Below are 12,621 nucleotides of genomic sequence, written 5' to 3'. Positions count from 1 at the left end.
CAATTGTTAACCCACACTCTTTTTTCTGTTAGACTTTTTATTTTGTACTTTTAACCCTCCCCCCCTACTATAAAGTGCTAAAGGTATCTGTAGATATTTAGTCTACATATTTATTTCCATTATTGCATCAATACTAATATTTAAATTGGTTATAGGTTTTTAGTGGTAATTTTTGCACATTGCAAATTTCTCTGATTTGGAGGTTATTTATTTATCATTGTGAGATTCCTTTCTTCAGATATCTTCACAGTTACAGAGGTTACCATTAAGCCACTCCTGTATTTCAAAAGAGCTAAGAATATTTAATCTTAAAATTGTTTAGAGTGTGCAAGACCACTGCCCTTTGGTTAAAAATTATATTTCTTAATATATTCAGCATTCTCCTAACAAATGCATTCTATAATCCATTCAGCAGTCTGCATACAATGACAGTAAAGTTGTCCACATTATAAATAAGCCTGCTCATTAAGTTGATAAAATGTTAAAACATTTCACTTGGCTAAGTTCAGCCTGTCAGAAGCTGACAGAGCTATTTTTGGCCTCAGCCAGACTTATGAAGAAGGATTGCTCTCTTCAGAGAGTTGCAGTATCAGCTGAGAACTAACTGCATCCTGGATTATAAAAGAGAAACGAACAACAAAGAAATCTTAGAACCAGTGAAAATAGAACTGTTAAAGGAGGTTGGGAATGTATCAGGCAGACAAAGCAGCTGCCTGAAACTTCATTTGTATGACAGAAACTAAACTTTAAAAGAAAACATACTTTCAATTCATTTTTTTATTAAACGAAATTAATTTTTTATTAAAAAGCTGACGTGAAAGTCTTTAAGTGTATTTTTACATATGTGTAGGTCTTCATGCATGTATAATCTGATGTGCTCCCCTATCTCACAAACTTCTGAATGATGTTAGGAGTATCTAATATGTTTACAGTGCTTAGAAGGAATGCTAACCTTAGTTGGGATCACCTGTTTGTTTTTCCAGTTAGAATTACATCTGCAATTTTAGTTTTTCTTGAGGTGAAGGAAAGGTCTTGCTTGACAGTTTCTACCATACATTACTATTACAGTGAAACTAAGCTCTATACAGAGTCTACAGAGAGAGGAGGCTCATAGCTTTGGTCCTTCAAATCCTTCTCCAGCAGACTCTGTCACCCCGCACTGAATTTGCTGAGAGATGAAGCACCCAACTTAGCTTAAAGTATGAATCTTCACTGCTATCAGATCATTTTGACAAAAGAAGTACTGGTGGGGATATTGAAGCTAGCTGACCATGTTAAATATCTGATTTCTTGCCTATTAGGTACCCGTAGTAGAGGGGTGATTTATCAGTTACAGTTCCTGACAGGTACTGACTTGAACCATGCTATTTCAAAAGCATTTTTTTGCATTTTATCAGAGAGAGTTCATTATAGTGCAAAGCCTGGGTAAAAAATCTTCTGTAAGAGCTCTGGAAGTCACTGCTTTGGTTTTCTTTGGTAAAATTAACTCTTCCTGCATTTAGCAGCTTTCAAGTGACAGCAGAACTCTGTTCTGTCACAATAAACTGATTTAAAAGTTTTCATAGTAAAGGGATTTCAATGATTATTGATGAAGAATGCTGTTTTTTCCATAGATTGCACAGTGTTATGTAAGACTCATCAACACAGTGTACTTATTGTTTTGAAACATTTTTCATTAAATAGCTCAAGAACCATTAAATATTTCTCACAGGTTGAAGTTTAAAGCAAAAAACCTTTAGAGAGGTTAGTCATGTAATTGCAGCATTCTACGCCATTTGTCTGGAGATTGTAAGCAACTAAAGTGGCTTCATCTGCAACATAGTTCAACAGCAGTGGTGTTTACTGGCCTGAAGCCCAGCTTTTGAGCCTTTTCTCTTTATTTGTCTTGGAACTGTGTTGATGCGAACACAATGAGGCACACAGACATCACGGTATAGTTAAATGTGGAGTTTTCAGTTTAATTTTTAAGTCATTACCCAGTTGGGATCACTACCTGTGGCTGTGTGGGGGAGGCACAGTGTGATCCTTTTTACTGTGGGGTGGTACAGAGGTGATGTCTTTGCTGCCTTTACACCTCCCAGCGTCTTTGCTGAAAGATGACAGCAAGTCCCGAGTGTCATTTCACCTGGCAAATCTCCAAGAAGAATAAGGCATTCAACCCCATGACTAACACCCGATCCCAGCAGCAGCCTCAGCATTTGGAACAAGCCCCAGCGTCCAGCTAAGGCTTGCCAAATCCTTTCTCCCTCCTCTGTAAGGCACAGGATGTGGGGAGCATGGGAAGGGGGACAGGTATGGTGGTGGCCTTGCCAAATGGCACATGGGGGGGTGGCTATGCACAACGTAGGAGAGATGGGGAGAGGAGACCTCGAAGGGCTTTCCAAAGTGTCTCCCATCACTATCTAGTGGACTTGACTTCCTGCACACCCTCTAAAGCTGTTACCTTGACAGCCTGGGAGAACTGCTTCAGGTTCAGTAGGGCGAAGGTGACCAAACTGACTGGAGGACAGGTGTCTGAATCACATCTGGTGGTTAATTTTATTTTTAAAAATTGAAATAATGAGATATATACTTGTTTGACAAATAATTTGTGTTTAAAGCATGAGTACTGATTGACGAGAAATATTTCTCTGGCTTTTTTCAAAGCCTACCAACTATAAAAAGTTAACATGGAAGCGGTGAGGAACACACATAGACTCACAGAATGGTAGGGGTTGGAAGGGACGTCTAACGCAAGAGAGATTACAGATCCACTTAGAAGATTCAGTCTCTGCTAGTTTATAAGCTTTCTTTAGTAAACTAATAATAGTGAAATAAGAAAATATACATATCCTCTACTAAATTGCTTAGAAGGTAATTTTACCCTTGTTGTGCAGACTTCTGCTTATTGATATTTACTTGAAAACTTCAATTAATAATAACATATTTATCTTGTTATGAGTCATTTAACCTTGATATAAGGAGGGTTTCTTATAGGTCAAATAGTTTTTCTTTCTCTTTGGTGACAGGGATGAAAGAGTGATTCCTGTTGTCCAATACAAAGAGAATATCGCTGAATCAATATTGACAATTCTAACAAAGAAAGCAAAGAAAATTGTTCAAAATACGACAAAAAACTGTTGTCTTATGATCCAAGCAGCAAAATCTGCATGCTACAACATTAGCCCATTAACCCCATGGCAAGGATGAAAATCTCTGCAGGGTATGCTGTGTTTGGCAATTAATGCATCTTTATTAGTTTTGTATGTAGCAACACAGTCTCCTCATACACTGTGTGTATGCTTCCTTGTCCATAGAGGAAGAAGTCTGGGTCTAGAATGTTCCGAGCCAAAATACTTTCCCAGATTTGCAGGCTGAGGCTGTTCAGATCCAGATCAAAACTTTGTGCCTGTGACTGTTGCCCAGTCCTCTCTGGGTGGTGTCTGAAAGATAAACCCTTCAGAAGAAGGGAAGGAGAGAGACGCAGGCTCTGGCTGGGGGAACAGCTGGTGGGAATAATTTTGCTTTCTGTCATAAAAATCAAGCGGAGGAAATTGGGCAGCCAGAGAAAACACTCCAAAGTTGAGAATGAAATGTTAAAGAGCACTTCATCTAGCCTTGAATTTGGTGTGGGGCAGTAGCAGGGAACACCACAGATTTGTGTTAGATTCCTCTCAGCATGCACTAATAATACTTTATTTGTTTCTTGCTCTTTTTAGCAATTAATTTATAGTAGAAGAATTCAGCATGTGTTGGGTTACTTGTCATGTTAAAAATGAGCCTTAGTGAAGGGGAAGGATTTAAAGACTGTGAAAGGTGAAAAGACAAAGATTATGCAGTTGTTAGATGAGGACTGTAGGACACAAATCACAGTACCACGAAGTAGAGTCCTGCAAGAGACCATATTGTGTGTGATTTAAGATGCAGGTTTTTGCGCAGTATGTGCTTCACTGATTATGAGAAGGAATTTGAGTGCTTACCCTATACAATTATATATTTAAAATTAAAATTCCTGGTTAATGACTTTATTTTTTTCATAACCTATGAAAGAATTAATAAACAGTCAGAGATAACTGGAGGAGTGGAGATTAAAAACAGGAGAGTGCTTGTCGTGCTGGGATGCCCTGAATAGATATTTTTGCTGTCACTCTAAAAGGTAATGCTGATTTCCAGAACAGACTGTGGATTGTTCAGAACTCAACTGTGCAGCTATCGTGGTCTGTGTGTTAAGGGAGGGCTGCGATTCACTCGAAAGAGGGCTTCCCATGTGGATTCAGTCTGTATGGCCTGATGTGCGAGTGGAAATAATACCCAGTATCACAAGATTTACTATTCCTTCCATGCCTTGAATACTGGTGGACCTCTGATCATTTGCCACTCTCAAAGGTAATTATGGCCTTGGAGCAGATGACTTGATTCAGTTAAACACCTTATAAAAATGGTAGCTCTCAGAAGTTAATAAATACCTAGATACATATATCAAAGTCTTTCTTGGGAGCCTCACAAAACATAATTTTTTTTTTCATTTTGACATGCTCTTGAGATATTAATATAAGAAGTTGTATGAGTGGTTTAGTGAAGATTTAATAGTTGTTACGAGAAAATGAAATAATTAGTTTTGAGTTCTCCCATCTTTCAGAATGAGATGCTGAGGCTAATGTTAGGATAGCAACTGAATTACATTTATTCATGTTTACTTTGGTGATAAGTGCTATTTCTTCAGGAAATTTCAGTGGCTGCAAATCAATTGAAGACCTCTTCTAGACTGTATTATATTCAATTCAATTCCTACAGGTGGAAAGAATTGAGAGAAGGCTTGTGGCAGCAGTTACACAACAAAAGCACTCTTTTTTTCTTTTTAGTGACCTCAATGGTGATACCATTTTTCCTCCATAGTGATGAAGACTGATTATCTGCAACCCTGTGCAAGGAGATCTGGAAATGTAAATCTGTGTTATTTTAGTAGGAGGCATACTTTTAAGCCTGCCTCCAACGATAATCCAGATCACAAAGTTAATTGCAATCTCTGTGTACACTTCTAATGGATTTATAACAGCCCTCACATACAAAATCAAGGGTCATACTTAATGGGTGTTTGCAGAGGGACCAGTCTCACTTTCCAACCTTGAACTGACACCGATACTTTCATTAATTACACTACTGCTTTTCAACTTTTGCTCTCAGTTAAATCTGTTAGTAAGATTTGCTTTAAACCTTCCTTCACCAAAGCTTATTTTATCTTCAATGAGAAGACATCAGAAAATGTAGCTAAGGAAGTTACAGTAGGCTGTCATAGAAGCGTAAGTGTCCTTAGCAAGGTCTGTGATGGAGAAAGACAGCTTTAAACAACGCTGTTTGGTATCCAGTAATGCCAGTGCTGGCCTTAATAGTCACGAAGGAAAATGTACTTTGAGAGTGAACAAATCTTGATGCTGAAAGTTGTGTATTTCCATTTACTCAAATTAATTTTATTAAAAAGATGGATGTGCAATGTGTAAAACTCGAGACAACCCATAGCTATAATAAGGGTAGCAACAAAGCAATAAGGTTTTCAAAAGTACAACTAATAAATGTTTACCTTAAAATACATTTAAAGACACAGGAGACTAAGCACTGAAGAATCCCATGGGTTAACGTGGGGAGATTGTCAACTCTTTTCTCACAAATGTTCCTTCCAGTCCCTGCGCGGGTGTCCATGACAATCACTCTGTAAGTTTAATGTAATTTATAAATAAAACATAACTCTGCGCATGGCATAAACTTCTATTTATTTCTTCTGGGTTTAGCCCATCTTTCAGCAGAGACTTCAAAGTACAGACAATTTTGTCAATACCAAGAAAATTCCTAGCAGGATGAAAGACAAGCCTACTTTTTGGGTAGCTGCTCCGGCATGTCAGCTACATCTTACTCTGCAGAGATTGTCCCAGCCAGTCTTCATCTTCCCTTTCTGTGCGTTGGCATTTATGGCAGTAGCCATGTAGGGCCATGCATGGCATTATATATGGTACATATAGTTTGAACTAAGACTGCAAATGGTTATGATGACTTTCTATAAGCAAATATGTTTTTAACTTAACTCTATGTTTATTAAGACCCGAGAAAGGAGAACTAATCACATGTGCTGTCCAGTGTGCAGACATTAGCACAAAGAAGATTCTTTTCTCTAAACAGCAGGCTGCTTTTCTGCTCACAGTCACCGAGAGTAACCTAAGCCCTTATTTATGTTCAGTGTGGCAGTAAAACTGATACACTAAAAGAACTGTATAAATTGATCTCTTTTTTTAAGATTCAGAATTTCCAATGAAGCATAAACTTTGCTAATTTAATCCCAGGTCACAGAATATCTCCTTTTTCTCTTGTCAGTGTCTTGTGCTTATAAAGGATAAATTAGCAAGCCAGGCTTGGTTTTTAAGGGTTTCTCACTGGACCTGTTGATCAGCTCCTGTGCTAAACATGGTCCCATAACTCTCCTGTTTTTCCTAGGCCAAATTCTTTCTTCTTCTGTCTTTGCCAGCTCTGGTCAGTGCTCAGCTGTGCTCTGTTAGTTCCTGTGGGTTACAAATGGGATCCCAGATGATTCCAGTTAGCCTTGCAGGACTTCATCTGATGCCTCTGCCTGCATTCCTGTACCTCCAAAGCATGTTAATTTAATGCTCACACAATAATGAGTGTGATTAACATGAAATGAAAGTCATGTGCTTGTTGGTACCCTGATTGCATGTTGCTGGTCTAGGATTACAAGGTTCAGAACAAATAAGGCTCCACAAACTTCAGATGGAGTGGGTCAGAGGAGTGTTTTAGGTCAGGTTGTATTTCAGACACGTGTCCTGTTGTGATCCTACTCCTGTAACGGGATTTCCTCCATTTTGTAGGTAAGCATAGTTGAAGATCAGCATCCAGTTTCAACCTTGTGTTGTGGGTACAAATCGCTTGACTGCTTGCTAAGATGACTTTTTGTTTTACTTTCTGCTTTTTAACATAGATGTAGCTCTTTTATGATTTAGCATGATGGGATGTGTACACAAAGATACAGTCTTCAGAAAGTCGAGTGTCTAGTTCTGCTGAGAGAGGCAGCTGCCAGGTGGGATCACAGGGTCTGGTCTCTCAGACGCACAGACCAGACTCTTAGCGAAAGTGTGGGGACTAATTGCCCTCAGTGTATGCCCGGTGCCTGACTGAGCATTTGTAAAATGAATAGTGTGCACAATTGTTAAAAAGGCTGTAAAGCTGTACAGTTGCTCTGCAATTAAATCTGAAGAATGCTGGTTGTGTTGTTACTGATAAAATGAAACCGTTAGCAATGAATAAGCTGTTATTCTTCTCCTGTGCTTCTCAGTCTTGTGAGGTAAACCTGTGTAAAGCCCTCACCAGCAGTACTTTCTAGGGTTTGTAATTCCTGGTGGTTTGGACCTGGTTATGTTTTTTTAATGCCCTTCAAAAAGTACCGTACAGTCTAAGCTTCTCTTACGTGTGCTGGCAGAAGTTTCCTTCCTTTCTGACTGGGATGGGCTAGTGCAAGAAGGATCACAGGGAGAGAGGAAGGAATCTCTCTTAGCTCTGTAAAAGCCAAAGAGGATAGCTTGCTTTGGGTGCTCCTCAGGGGGAGAGAGATTTTTCCTGTCCTACTGGAGCTTAGTAGATGGGGCATACAGAGGTCCAACTCGACTCCTGATGAGCGGTGGAGAGTTGTCATGGCTTCAGTCTTAACACACTGTAGGAGTCTGCTGCTTGCCTTCCCTATGGGCCTTATACTTGAGGTTTCCAAAAAGGCTGCCTAGCTGTGTAGTGGGAAAGCCTCATAGCCATACATAAGGAAATCAAGTTTTTATTTAAAAAAACCCAAACACCTGGGATTCCACTTGATTTTTTTTGTGCCTTTTCACAACCCAATATCCCATGTGGTGCCCACAGAAAGGAGAAAGTGGGTCTCTTTCAGAGCAGTCTCTAAAGCAGGCGCATGGTTGTCATTTATTGTTTATGCAGAGAGCTTCCCGGACGGTGAGGGGCTGCGGTGAGCTGTTAGCTGGCAGCTCCCTCGTTCGTTGTTCTCTTTCCTTAGCTGTGTGAGTTTGGGGTCCTTTTTTAACTCCTCCTCCCATCTGGCATCTCCTAATTATTTTCTATTACTAATCGCTTCTACAGGAAACAGACCGGACTGTTGAATTAAGGACCCTATAAAAGGATAATTTTGTTATTTACAAGTTTCTTACCTCACTTAGACTTTATAACGTGCCACTGTATAGCTGGTGATAATCACCTTGGGCTACAATTGTGTCTAATCTCATAAACTAGTCAGGGTCAGGTCTGGTCACCAGTTCAATATTAGAGTCCCAAGGAAAAGCCGGGGCTGTGGGAAGCGGGGTTGGTAGCACCTTTGGCTGTGAACTAATATCCATTCTCTTGTGTTTTATACCCTCTGCAGTATTGTGGACCCTGTGTAAATCTGTGCTGAGAGCCTGACTACCAGGAGTTTTCTCTACTTCCTTCTATCATTAATCAGATAAGCCCCTTTTTCTCGTTAGTGTTTGCAGGGAGCAGGGTGATGTTTTTTATTTAGATGGGAGGAGGGAAGGCGTTGGTCACTGTTCACATGTTCGCAAGTACAAATATATGTCATCTGGCTTCTGTGCTAGGATGGGAAGGATGTGGAGCTGTGGCAGTCTGGTGGTTAGATAATCCCCTGATAGGCAGGCACATCTGCTCTGCTAATAATTGCCCATTCATAAGTGGTTACCAAACCCTTCAGACCCACAAAGAGTGAAATGCTTGTTTTAGAAGTGGTAGCAGAAAGAGGAGTAGTTAGAGGTGACTAAATGAAGTATTAGGTTGTGAAAGAAAAAAAGAAAGAACAACCATTTGTCCTGTGGTTAATGCTGCAGTAGCTGATCTATTCTACTCCTTGTTTCCTTCTTTTTGATCTTTCACAAGAAAAAGGATATTTTCAGCTAAAACTTCTCATGCTTAGTTTTAGTCTCTAGCTGAATGTTTTTCTTTCCTGAATTTGAACAAAGTAAGGAGAGCGGTGTTGTTACTAAGCTCAATAAACTGCCTGCTCTTATTACTTCAAAACTGCCACGCTTGTCTTCAGTGAAGACAGCAACTCTTGACAGTTTTGCAAAGTCTTCCTTTGATCATTAACTTTCAGAACATTAAACTTTTCCATATTTAACCTTTTTTCTGCATGGTATCAGCAGTTAGAAACAGTGTTCCTTCTGGCGTTCCCTGTTCCTACAGTCCTAGTGTTTAAGCAAGGTAAGAATCATCATGCTGAAAAATCTTGATTCTCAGCTGATGAACAGTCATTGCTCTAATAGTCCTCACATCCATACAACTTTCAAGATAACTACAGGATTATGCGTTTCTAATAGTGAAGTTCATATTATAATGTACTTGGACTATATTGCTTTTGAGTGGGGATTGTTTAGTTTGTTTAGCTAAAGCAGTCTGAAATAGTTTGCCTAAGGAACATTAGAGCTAGTATCACGAAGTATAATGTCTTCTATTAAACCTTGGTCCTATGTCCCTGTGATTTAGTAAATTTTTATTTAGATTTCCAATTTGTGAATTGAGTTAGGTTAGTAGCACTTAGAGACAAACAGCTTTTCCTCTTCCTGAGAGAAGAGTAGAGGAATATGAAAGGCTGTACTGACAATTTCCATTTTGCGTGTAGTGGTGAAATATTTTTAAAGTTCTATGCTTTAGATCATGTAGCAAATAGGTTTTTTTGGTTAAAGATTTCTGATGGTTTTACACTGCTGGAAAAGTCTTGAAGCATTTTCCAAAGTTAATGTGAATTACATTTGCATGCAGGCATTTCTGTGAATTGGCTGATGATTAGAGTAACGATGTGTTTAATACAAATGCACAAAAATTGCAAAAAGTATCGTGTGTTGTTATCTTTCACCAAATTTGAAGTGCTCAGTCTCTTTAAGTGACAGCTTCTCATTCACTCCAGCCTCCAAATCCTTGCTGGCGTTTGTCGCAGCCTTGTGCCTGGGAGCTGCCAATCACCTTTGTCACGCTCTGGAGTTCCCAAGGCAGAATCACTGCTCAGCACGTTGATAATGCTGAGAGCTTACTGGCTAATTTTTTTACAGGCCTTACGGGTTAATTCTCTTGGGGTATTTTTATTGCTGAAAATTCAAACAACCTCAGTGTTAGAAATCTTATGAGCGGTGTCACTTAAAGTGCTAGTTGATGGTGGGAGTACCAACAAAAAATTGACCTGTGAGATGAGATGAAAAACAAGACGGAGAAAGAGGAAAGCTGTTATGCTGGATAAACATTTTATTCATTTACAATGATTTTCAGAAATGGAACTATACCCCGAACTTAGTCTTTTAGCTTCGATTTGCCCTATACTTAAGAGCTTCTGTCCAAATATCATATGTCTCTGAAATCGCAAATGTCATATCTCTGAGTTACTGATTGAGACCTAGGACTAGTGAATTTCAGTTGAAAAAAACCAGCAATTAAACATGATGTCGTAAGACATCACAGACTTGCTGGGAAAAATAAATGGGGGGAAAAAAACCCAATCCCCTCATAGTCCCTCCTGTGTTACAGAAGTTGCACAACTTGTCTTCGTGTCAATGCCTCTTCTGTCCCAAAAGGTAAATAATCTGTGTAGCTCAAATTTATGAAGGGGAGTTGCATTGCCAACCTCAGTTTGAATCATTTAAAATTACTCAGTTTTCAAATCAATACATTATTTAAATTTGTTTCAAAGATGCTGGGTTTGACTATTTGAGACAATGGTTCCTTGAATGCCTGTCTCAAGTATGAATTTTAACAGTTATAGCTTCCTCTAGGGAAATGGGATGCTTTCTGCCCTCACATGAAAATTTTCATGACAGAGGCATTTTAAAATGTTAATTAGGAAACTAAAAGGGAATAAATAGGAAAGATGAACCATATGTGGAAAAGGAGAAATGAGAATATTGGGAATGCTGGTCAACAGAATGTAAAATGAGTCTTTTCTGAAAATGTGGCCAGGGATTCAAGATTTTATGGATGGCAGTAAACTGATAATTTGATAATAACTTGACAATTTGACTGTGGGAGCAGAGTATAATTCTACTGCCAATTCCACTCTGGTTTCATTCATTGCAGGTTTCAGATCAGTCCTGATTTGAATAGAGATTTATGCAAAGGATAGTGGGAGACTACATGAGAGATTCTGAAGGATGATCAGCCTACCTCATCTTCTGAGTCTGCCTAATTGCATTATATAAAATCAATATAGACCACCCAGACCCAGAGCACTGGTGCAGCTGTGCCCAGGAACATACATACACCTAGAAAACTGGTAACCAGGGTCTGCAAGAGTGCTGATGGGCACTGTGGGTTACCCCATTTTGTAATTTCTCTGCAGTGAGGTGGTTTGCAAACAGGGTTTCACCATTGTGAATGTTGCAAGAATACTGCATGTCCATGTCACAACTCCGGTATATTCCTTGAGGTTTAAAACTGTTTTGACCTTGATTCATGGGGTTGAATCAAGTGATAATTAAGGAAGAATTAGAATACTTTGCACTCTTAGTCTTAATTATGCTAAATAAGTATGGTTACAGACTGAAAATATGTTGAAGAAAGAAACAATGACAGCACATGTATCATAGCAACATAGCTTATTCAGGAAGAAGTGGATGGATTCAAAATAGAGGATGTGTCAAAGGAGCAGGTGTAGTCTGAAACACAAAGAGTGTTTAGAAATTAATGAGCTGCAGTTTTCAATTATAACATACATTGAATTACTCTAAATTGAATTACTGTGTAGAACAAAAAAGGCTAATATTAGACACATTAGACTGCCAGACAAGGCTAGTGTGAAATGAGTATTATACATCAGGTAAGAAAATATTAATGAGACATAAAAAGATATTTCCATACCATTTGCCCATGTTCCATTAGTAGCCAAAGCTCCTATTCCATGAGGAATAATTGAAAAACGTACCCTAATAAAGAGAATAATAGAAAGACCTTGTAGATTACACTATTGTCATTATCCCTAAGTGTATACATTTTCAGTCACAAAAAGGTAGAGATGTTTATCATAAAAACTGCTTTTGTCAATATGATCCTTAAATGAATAGCATAAAGGAAATGTTGTATATTATTTATTTCATAAACTTTTGCCACCGTCAACATTTCCTTGCTAGGAGACAAGTAAGGTTCCTCATCAAAGGGTATGGTCAAGCTTTTTGATGTGCCTTCTATTTTATTTCTTTTTTTTTAGAAAAAATACAATATTTTACCTTTGAGGAAATCCTTATAATGGTGTGGGTCAGATGAGAAATAAACTGTCACTAGTCCCTTGTGGCTTCAGAAGATTAGTCTAACAGCCTATTTTCTCTTAGGACACTTAAATGTAGCGTATTAGTAACAAAGAGCATTTGCCAAGAGAGTGACATTCATGTAACTGCCAAATTGCATTAAATTTTGATTGTTACTCCTCCTATAGAGGACATTGTGGCATTTATAAATGAGTCTCAAGGTCTTTTTGGAACACAGTCTGCCTTGACATGTCCCAAGGCAAGAGGCTTTTGCTGGGAGTGTCCCCTCGTCGCAATGAGTGTCAGTCGTGCCTTGGTCACAGCAGTGCAGCTCCCTGTTTTGCTTCTGGTTTAATGGGATATTGTT

This window comes from Apaloderma vittatum, unplaced genomic scaffold (assembly GCF_000703405.1).
Source record: "Apaloderma vittatum isolate BGI_N311 unplaced genomic scaffold, ASM70340v1 scaffold28437, whole genome shotgun sequence".
Taxonomy (NCBI): domain Eukaryota; kingdom Metazoa; phylum Chordata; class Aves; order Trogoniformes; family Trogonidae; genus Apaloderma; species Apaloderma vittatum.
The sequence above is the reverse complement of the archived record's forward strand: the minus strand, read 5'-3'. Positions refer to the sequence as shown.